The sequence below is a fragment of the Pteropus alecto genome, unplaced genomic scaffold (genome assembly GCF_000325575.1).
Source record: "Pteropus alecto unplaced genomic scaffold, ASM32557v1 scaffold8, whole genome shotgun sequence".
NCBI classification, from domain to species: Eukaryota; Metazoa; Chordata; class Mammalia; order Chiroptera; family Pteropodidae; genus Pteropus; species Pteropus alecto.
Window position 1 is genome coordinate 15,324,266 of NW_006494609.1, and position 10,542 is coordinate 15,334,807.

The window sequence follows — 10,542 nt, forward strand, 5'->3', positions numbered from 1 at the left end:
CGCGCGTACCGCGCACTGCGCCTGCGCCCTCGGCTCCTCGCCTCCCGGCTTCTCCAAGCCCCGACGCTCCGCTTCTCCGTGGGGAAAGGTCTAACAAGGTTTCACGCAGTCTAGAGTGTGCTGAGGGATCAGAAGAGAGATAATATAGGGGGAAAGCCATGGGCCTGATGAACCCCTCCGAACAGAGAAGAAAGGAGCAGTCTCTCTCGCCAGAGATATCTCTGCACCCTTTTCTTGGAAGCAGAGAACCTTTTCTTAGTTGCAGTGTTACCAGACTTTAGTGTTTATACCCTGACTATAATGTCTTTGAGATTCAGCCCGTGTCTCTTCATTTTTGTGGCTTTGCATCTACAACTACCTTGCCTGCAGTAGGTATGTTAAAAAGGAATCCTAAAGGTATCCACTACAACGCCCTGCCCCATCCCGTGCTGGAATCCTCTAGCACCCTGACAAGGAATTGGCTGGCCCTTGACCTTCATGCCTCCTGTAGTGGGAATCTAAACCCTGTACTGGGAAAGTTGTTGAATGGATTCCTATATCATCTGTTGATGAATAGCTCAGCTTTTTAAAGGGCGATGGATTGGAGAGCATCTTTTCCAAAGTGCGTTTTGGTCATCTCCAAGCCCTAGAGATGATGGAGTCAGGGGTGGGGGGGTGGGGGAGGGGGTTTAGATCCCAAGATCAAATTAATCTGGGGAAAGAAACACAGTATAGCTGCTCTCTTTGCGGTTGAGGACGTACTTACAGGCCTAAGAATTGTATTTTACTTTCGTCATCCTGCATTTCCAAATTTATTTGACCTGAAGGGTGGCAGAATATGCCACCCCCAAACATCCTACTTTAGCATAAGATTTAATTTGAGTTAAAGGTACTTGAAAAATAGCAGATACGAGAAGGGCACTCCGACCTTTTTTTTTTCCCTTCCTGAAATCAGATGAAAACCTAGCGTGAAACATCCTCTGTCATCCATATACCAGGAAGAAAAAAACATTGTCACCAGAGATGAGAGTTAAGGATTTCCCTCATCCATACAAACAAACCTTGTTGAACTGACCCTTGTCTTTCTAGTCACTTCATGATTAACTGCCCTAGCTTAAGCCCCATTTGTCTACTCATTTTCACTTTTTAGTACTCTTGGTCCAACTTAGTGTGTGTGTCCACCTCTGCTTCTTTGGGTCATTTTCCTATGCGTGTTCCCATGTACATGAAAAAATCTGTATGCTTTGCTCCTGTTAATAATGTCTGTGTCAGTTTAATTCAGTTCCAGCCAGAAACTCTAAGAGGGTAAGGTGCCTCCCTTACAGCCCACAGAGAAAGGCCTCTTATCATCCTGGGGCATTAGGGTTTCAATCAAAAACTTTGATAAGCACTGCTCTAAAGTCCTAGTACGTTCACCCTTAGTAATTTTGCACTGTATTACAAATGTTTGCAAAGTTCTCTACTGTTTACCCAAAGCTTTCACATGAGTCATCTTATTTAATCCTTACAATTATGATGTAACTATAATTATCCTCATTTTACAGCTGGAAATATTGAGGGTCAAACAAACAGTGGCTGCCCAAGTATAGAGTCAAGATTGACTCTGGACTTCAGACTTCAAGGCCTTTAAAATATATATATAAAGGTTTGACCTACATATATAAAGGTTTCTAATCAAAGATGTGCCTTACATATATATATGTGTATATATATGTAATATATATATCTTATGTAATATATATATTTTATATAATATATATGTTATATATATATATATTTTCTCTCTCTCTTTCTCTCTCTCTCTCTCTCTTTCCTATTTGACCCTTAACCATCTTTGGTTAGAAATATCAAGATTCATGTGTTAGTTTTCAAGGGACTTTTACCTATCTTTTACTACCTGACATCATGGTGCAGGGCACAAAAGTGTCACTCAGGTGTGCTGAATGAAGAATGAATGAATGTGTGAATGCTCTATAATGCCTATTGAACTGGACCGAGCCCTTAGCTCCCTAACTGAACAACCTCGATGCAGAAATCCCAAGAGCTCCCTGGATTATTCTTAATTTTCTTTCGTATTCCATCTAAAAAGTCTTCCTTAGAACAATCCACTCGGTTAACAGAGATTGTTCTTTGAATACAATGAAACCACTTCCTTTGTTTTCCTTGAAATGGGCCTTCTTCCTGTTCCACTTTCAGAGGCTCGGCTTCCTGGGCATGCATGGTTGTTGTTGTAAGCCTTTCACTGTTCCCTGGTGTTTCACCTCTTCCCAGAAAATAGTGGTTATTGCGACATTCTGAATGGGTTTTTGTTGTTTGTTTTCTTTTTAATGTTAAACACTATTTTTTAAATATTAATGTCTTATATTATTTGAGGCAAAAAAATAGGTTTGGGTTCATGTGGATAACAGTGCTGCTTAGATTTTGCTGTGCATATTAATTCTTTCATTTGCTAGAGACAAATCACTTAATCTCTGTCCTAATCTCTTTTCATTCTTCCTTCATTCAGTGCGGTTTATAAGTGATTTGTGACTCCGTCCAGCTCTACCTCTCCAGCCTCACCTCCCATTACCCCACCATACATTTCGACCTTCTAAATCAATTGCAGTTCCCCAAATTACCAAACTGGCACTACTGTTCTCCTTGCCTCTATTTTATGGGTACCAACTGGCTAATTCATGTTCATCCATCTAAAGTATTACATCTTCTGGAAAAAGAAACTCAACAACACCCACCCCAGAGTGAATTAGGTGCCCTTCCTCAGCGTTTCCGTCACAATCCGTCCATAATTCTATCGTGGCACCTATACAATCATTGTGATTATTGGCTTCTTTTCCCTCTTCCCCCTAAACTCATTTCATGTGAGTCACCTTCACCTGTTTCCTGAGCACCTGACACATATAATGCATTTAAATATATGTTGAATGAAGGAAAAACGAGTCTTTAAAAAAATGTGAATTTCTTGTGAAATAATTTCATAAATATAAATGGTCATATGAATACAATGCAGGGTGGTAGAACAGATTTCTGCTTTCCCTAAAATTATTCCCTTCCCATTTTCTGCCATAGGAAAACATAACAGTAGAATCTTATAAATGGATATTGATTGATTGATTGATTGATTGATTCATCCATTCATTCATTCATTCACTTATTCAACAAATATTTTTGAGTATCTGTAGTATACTAGATACTGTCCTAAGCACTTGCTTCAGAGAGAAAGTGACATTTCAGCAGAATAGTGAATGCTCACCAAACCTCGATTCTTCTTTCTGGGCACAAAACTAAATTACTTCGTCCATTCCACTTACATCTAGGTAAAGCCACGCGACCAGATCTCACCAATGGAGTTTGAGCAGAAGTAGAGTTTCGCTTCTGGATCTAGGCAATTAAGAACTGGTGAGCCTTCTCCCCGCTCATTCCCTCTTCCCATTCCTTCACCACCTTGGACCATTCCTAACTATTGCTAAAGCGGATGGTGAGATCTGATGGAAGAAGTTCTGGTCCCTGGTTGACTTCATGGAACAAAGGTCCCCCCACCATTCACTAATCTTAATTGGCTTGTGATGTGAATGAAAAATGAACTTTATTGTGTAAACTACTAATATTTGGGGAATTTTTTCCCCAGCAGCTAGTTACCTTTATTTACCCTGATTAACACTGTCATGAAGTATGACATGTAGATTACATAAGATACTAGAAAATATTGTCTCCTGCTCTAGGCATTCCATGGGCAACACGGAACATGAAAATGTATCGAAGAAGGTATTAAGGTCATAAAGAATTTAAGTTTGTCCCAAGTGGATAAAGAAAAATCATTATGGATACTCAGCTCTTTGTTCTCTTTCTCAGATGACCACCTGATCAGAATGCTCACATCTTGATCTGAAAACAAGCACAGAGTCACCATCACATCATCTTCATCGTCTTTATCAGTTACCGTTGGTCTCTTTCCTGCATTTTGAGGAATTTTTCTGAGTGGACTTCAAGAGGTCCAGTGTCACTCAAAATAGAATATATATTAAGGAATGATAGAAGATAAGAGTGAGAAAAGATGTTTTGTAGGCTCTTGAATATCATACTAAGGAGTTCGTATCTTCATCTACAGGACACATATTTGAATAAACTAGGGACTATTTGTGGTAGAATGAATTTTTTCTTTTTTCCCCCTCCCATTGTCTTCTTTCCCGCTTAGCTGGTACCCACTAAAGCTAAAGTAACAATGGGAAAATGGCTGTTCATAGATGCTCTACCAAGAGACCTAATTATAATGAGAGCCTCTCTTCTCAATGCCCTCACCTCACAGCCCTCCCCTCCTCCAAACCTCATTAATCAATGAATCTTCATAGCACCAAAAGGCTAATAGTGGAGTCCTGAATGAAAAATATTCAGCCATTGGGGCAGGAGGCAATAGCACCAGTTGGATCAAAGGAAAGTTATAAAGGGGAGGGGGGAGAGAAAGAATTTAGGGGGAAAAAAAATAGAGGGTTTTCTACCAACTACAAGAGCAACTCATCCAGTCTGGGAAGCTGATCCAAAAAGAATGAAATACATGAAGCACGTGGTATAAAACTGCCCAGGATTCCAGAACGAAAGCCCCCAGACTCATTGAATAAAGCAGAGAAACATCTAAATCCCTGGACTGGAAGAAATGATTCAAATATGAAGTAAATGACTTTATTTTTCTGGACTCTATATACAATAGTTTAAGCTGGAACAACACTTCTTTTCTTATATGATTCTATGTTGGATTGACCAAAAAAGGGACAAGATTTGGAAGGCAGAAATGAAACGGAGCTATCACTCTCTGAAAATCCTCATTATTACACACGGTGGCACACAAACATAGAGATGCTGGCAGGTTCTAGCTTGTCCGTGCTCCTTGTGTCTACCTCTCCTTCCTAACCGCTATTTCTACTAACCACTGGAATCCCAGACCCACCTCCTGAGCTTGACTGAACACTTACAGAGGTGACAGTTACACATAGACTTTCCGCAGCCCTCCTGGATGCCACTCCAGCAGCTCAATGTATCTGGCTTTCTAGATTCATTGCAAGTTGCGACCCTACAGGTCTACCTGCACCAGGGAGTCATGGGGGCTGGTTGGTGACTTTCCTCTGATCCTTGAATCCTGCTTCCAGGCCTTTCCTTTCCCGTTTCTCCCACAATCCGTAAGATCTTATGTTCTTGTCTCAGTAATACTCTAATGGTTCACCTTCCCTGATTGAGGCCCTCTGATTCACCTTGCAAGTGCTTGGCGACCCAACAGGAAGATTACGTGGATTGTACCTCTCCTCTCTTCTACAATGAAAAGAAAAGGTCAAATATAGGAACTATAGAAATCTGGGTAAAAATTACACCTTGGTAGAGGTCTCCCCAAGAGAGAAGGTCATTACTTAGTTGCCCACTGGCTTCCTAGTATGAATTTACCGTAGTATGGAAACTGACTTTCAGTTTTTCAAGCTTAGAAAAGTGCTGCTTTTCCCCTTTAGCATACTGTTAAACTCTGTTGAAGAAGACTCAATCAGGCTCACTAGACACAGATGTAGACAATAAGGTCTATTAATATTAATAGGGCAAGTCTATTAATATAGCATGAGAAATAAAATTGTTGCAGGCCCTAAACATTCATATCTATGGTCAAAGCGCTACACCCTACAGCAACAGTCAAATAGGAAGCTAAACGACAAGCAGAATGATGCCTGGGGAGGGTTGTGGAACCAAAATTAGAAGAGTTAGGAGGAATATTGAGTGATTCACAACACCAAGTTGTGATAGCCATTATCAGTGCCACCGAATAGATTGGCCTGTCACAGTTGCAGACAGCTGTGTGGTTCCACTCACTCAGGGTACAGTCATAGTCATGGGCCTTCTTCTCTGTAATAGATTATAGTACTGGCCTCAGTGCTTCATCTCTCTCTGTATTCCCACCCTTTGCCATGACTTTGAAGTTCCTTCCACTCAAGGAGTGGAGTAAATTTCCCAAATACACCTTGATTGTGAGTTCAGCCATATGACTTGCTTTGGCCAATAGAATGAGATGGAAGTAGCAATGTTAAAGTTCTGAGGTTAGGCCTGAAGAGGCCTCAAATGTTCCTGCTTGCCCTCTTCTGCTTCAGCCAATGCCATGAGAAGATTTTTCCTGGGTCAGCCGGCTTGTCCGAGGAGGATGAGAGACATGGAGCAGAGTCATCCCAGGTAAGTCCAGACTAGATCAGCTAAACCCTAGCTGACCAGAAGACAGGTGAGAAATAATAGATGGTTGTTGTTTTATGTCATGGCATTTGGGGACTGTTTGTTATTCAGCAGTAGTTACCGGACATACCCTCCAACCATGATTTTCTGGGATGGTGGGAGAGGTGCTCTTACCCCATTGTGGCCCCAGAGTTCTAGACGGGTGTCCCCAGGATGCTCCTCCAAAGTCACTAGGGGCACCGATTGGGTCACTGGTAAGTTCAAGGAACATCTTTGAACACTCAGTACGATTCTATCTGACTATTTCTAACATCTTGGCTAGATGTAAAGTCTACATATTTGTTACAGCAGAAGAGAGTAAGATTTAAAAACTCTTCAGAAGGCTACTTCTGAATATTAATGGTTGTTTGCAAATAGAACTCTAAATCACTATCTGAAAAAAAAAAATTGAATCCTATCATCTATGATTTTTGCTTTCATCAGAGTTTTAGGAAAACTCATACGCCCAGCAAAATCCCCAGGCAGCTTAGGATGCCAAGACTTTCTTCCTCTCTCTTTAAATCTGCTCCAAGTCCATAAGGAGGATTCATGAATAAATGGGGTTGGCAGATGAACCAAATATCCAAAGACATATTTTTATGACAATTATGTCTTAATTTGTTAGTTTGAAGTACGCATTGGTCTTTATATGAACTAGAAGCATTGGTTGGGGGGGGGGCTCGAAACATTTTATAACCCTATTTCCTCAGACATTCCTTCTTTCTCCACCACTCCCTGCCTTTCACTAGCTTCCCCCACCCTTCCAGTTTATGAGGGACTGATGATGTCAGGATATTTTTTGAGGAAATGTGGGAGGTCTGCCATCCACTTCCTACTTGATGTGGGCTTCATGTACCCAGAAGACAACAACCACCACCAACAATGCAAACGTAATTCCAGCACAGCTCGATAGCAGTCCACGCACTGGCTTTTAAAGAGCTATCATGTCACTTGACAAGGTGACAACACTCACGGGACGGGACAGGGTCTGGGAGGGCCAGTGAAGCATACCCTTCCATTTCAGAAAAACATCCCCTCAGGAAACAATTTGGCGTTTCCTGCAAAACACGAACTTGCTTGGCAGTCTGACCAACTCATCACCCCTGTTCATCTCATACCATGTGCCTGATTAATAACAATAACTAGTCCAAGAACAGAGTGAATACATCTTCAATAGGAAAGGGGGCAAGGGGAGACAAACAAAACCCTTGCCAAACAGACACAAATGCACACACACCCACACCCCACACCCCCCAAACACATAAAGCCACTTTAGAAATGTTGAGAAATACAATATGCCTCAATTAAAACCATTTTACATTACTGGAAACAGGGTTGAAGATTACCTCCTTTCTCCCACCCAAATATGTTTGGAAAGATGATACCGCCCATTCTTCATTGGCCTATCACGTGCCAAGCACTGTGTAAATGGGCTATATATATATATACAATTATTTTAATTCTTGCAGCAACTCTGCAGAGTAGGTATTATTATCTAAACTTTATAGATAAGTAACTCTTCCAAGATCACAGAGAAGCAATCAAGGAGCCAGAATTTGAACCAAAGGCTGTGTGTGACTCTAAAGGTCTAGCTCCTTCCATCAACTCATAGGCTTGGTTAGTAAATTGGAAAGCCTGGACACAAGACTTGTTTTTACATAAACCCAATTCGTTACTCAAGGCCTATTGAAATTGCCATCCCTTTTGTGGATTCTTGACTTGTTCTGAGCAGAGTTCTGATGGTTACAAGTAATAGAAACCTACTCAAATTAGTTCAAGTGAAAAGCAGAGCATGGTGTTCTAGTCCCAGCCCTAATGCGTGTAAGGGAACAATGGGAACATACAAGGATTCAGGAATCAGAACAAGAGGGCTTTAGAAAGGGCAGAATCCGAAGCAGCCCAGACACCTCTCAGCCTCTCATCTCAGAGACCACTTTCTCTTTACACCTTCATGTCCCGACCAGCTTCTCTGAGTCTCTCAAAGCCACAGTCTGTACCCAGTTCCACAATGAGTTCCTCTATGACAAATCTACTAGACCTTTGAGCTCAGGGCCTGCCATTGGAGAGTAATAACTGCTTGTCACTTTCCAGATTCCTGGGAGAGGAATCTGATGGGTTCAGCTTATATTTTTTAGCTGGACAAAACTCAAGGCACAGGTGGCTGGCTGGTCTATGGTCAGGGCAATTCTGAGTCAGATACTCACCCTGGCCCAGGCAGAGGTAGCTCGGGAGGCGAGGATCAAGTGACTCCCCCTGCCCCTTCTGGGTGGGGAAGCACCCTGAAATCCAGTAAACACTCAGCTCTCATTCATCCCCCTTTCCTTTAAAAGGCTAATTTATATACTTAATTTTAAGTAGCCCCATCCCATTGTTTTCCAACTGCTTTCTATTTATTTTCTAGGTTCCCAGAGAACCACCTCCTAGGATCATTATATCTGCAATGCCTGGCAGAGTGCTAAGAATACAGTGGACACTGACAAATGATTTATTTGTCTAGATAGAGTTCATTGTGGGGCAGAACAATGCAGATGATCAAGCAGAATTTCTTCGTTCCTTTCCTTGCCCACAGAAAGACCATCAGAACTGTAAAGAGAAGATTGCAAGTCTTTAACCTCACTGGCTTAGCTGGTACATATATGGAGAAGGAAAAGAATTTGACCCTGAGCACATGAACTCTAAAGGTCCTTCCAACTCTTACTAAAAGAGGCATCCAGGCCAATAGCTCTCAACCTGGAGTAATGCTTCCTAGTATCAACCATTTCCTTGATCTGATTCCATTCTTTTGTCACCCGTTTAGAGAAATCTACTAGAATTAAGATAAGTGACTCATGCTGGTATAGTGGTAAGCTTGATTCTGCTCTCATTTGCAAAAGAAAAAGAGTGAATAGTTTTAAAACCTTGGTTTTAAATTACCAGTAAATTACTGGTAACCATGCCACAGTTGGCATTGTGATTGAGAACTGTTCATTTAAGGCATTCCTTTGCCCACAGCTGAGATGACACTAATTGTATCAATAAAAATACTTTTAGCCACAAATAACAGACAACCCAACTCAAACGGTCATAAAAATAAGGAAATGTATTAGCTAGTGTGGTGGCTTAAATCGTGTTCATAATTCTTTGAATTTTCTCTCATCAAAGGTTGGGATCTACATTCTCTCTCTTATGTCTAGACTAACCATAGTGACTGGTTGACCAAGAGAGTACTGTGGAAATGACAGAATGTGGAAATAATAGAATATGACGTCAAAGGCTAGGTCATAAAAAGAAATGCAATTTCTAGTTGGTTCTCTTTGGGTGCTTGCCCTTGGAATCCCAAGCAGTTTGTGGAGAGGCCCAAGGGTTATGACTCTCAGAGCTGACTGAGCCAGCCCCCACTTTCCAGTTATGTGAGTGAGCCATCTGGGAAATGGATCCTCCAGCCCCTTGATGAGTTGCCCCAACTGACACCTCCTGGAACAGAAGCAAACCTTCCCCACTGAGCCCTGCCCATACTGCAGGTTTATGAACCAAATAATGATACCGTGTTGTTTTTAAGCCACTACGTTTTGGGAACATTTGTTACACAACAAGAGATAATTGATACGGCTAACCTAAAAGGAAGTCCAAAGGTAGATCAGACATCAGAATCATTGATTCAGCAATTCAACCATATATCATTGAATGTTTCCCTTCCCTTTGCTCTGTTCTAGGTTGCGTAAGCTTCATCCTAAATCTAGTTCCCTTGTGTTTGTAGATTGGCTGCTGGGACAGTCAGACCTTCCTCCTTCAATTCAGGTGAGGGGTTAGAATGAATTCCCTTGGACCAGTTTTGAGAGATAAACTTTTCCAGAAGCAAGCAAACTTCTCCTCATATTTCTTTGGCCAGAATTAAGTCATATGCTCATTCTTGAACGAATAACAGGCAAAGAGGATAAGATAACATTAAGGAATCAGACCTACCCCTTGAGTTAAGACCAATTCCCCAAACCACATTGTGCTACTTATGGGAGAAAATGGATATTGGAAAAGACACTTCAAAGATTTAAGACATCAGGTAAATAGGAAAAACCTCAGGTTGTGACCAGCCTTGACATATGATCACTAGGACTGGGACCATCCTGAGTAGGCTATACCGGATCTAGCTTTGTATAGATTATGAGGAAGGTAAAGTCTACTTCTAAAACCCATCGACGCAGGACCTTTCTTTTACCCCCGTCTCTGGCAGCTCCCATTTTTATCATCTTCCTCATCTTCATCCGCCATCTACATATTTATACTTGCTCTCTGGCAAGAGACAGCCCAGTGGTAACAGATGCACTGTTCAACTTCTGGTAGCTTCATTCCAATATC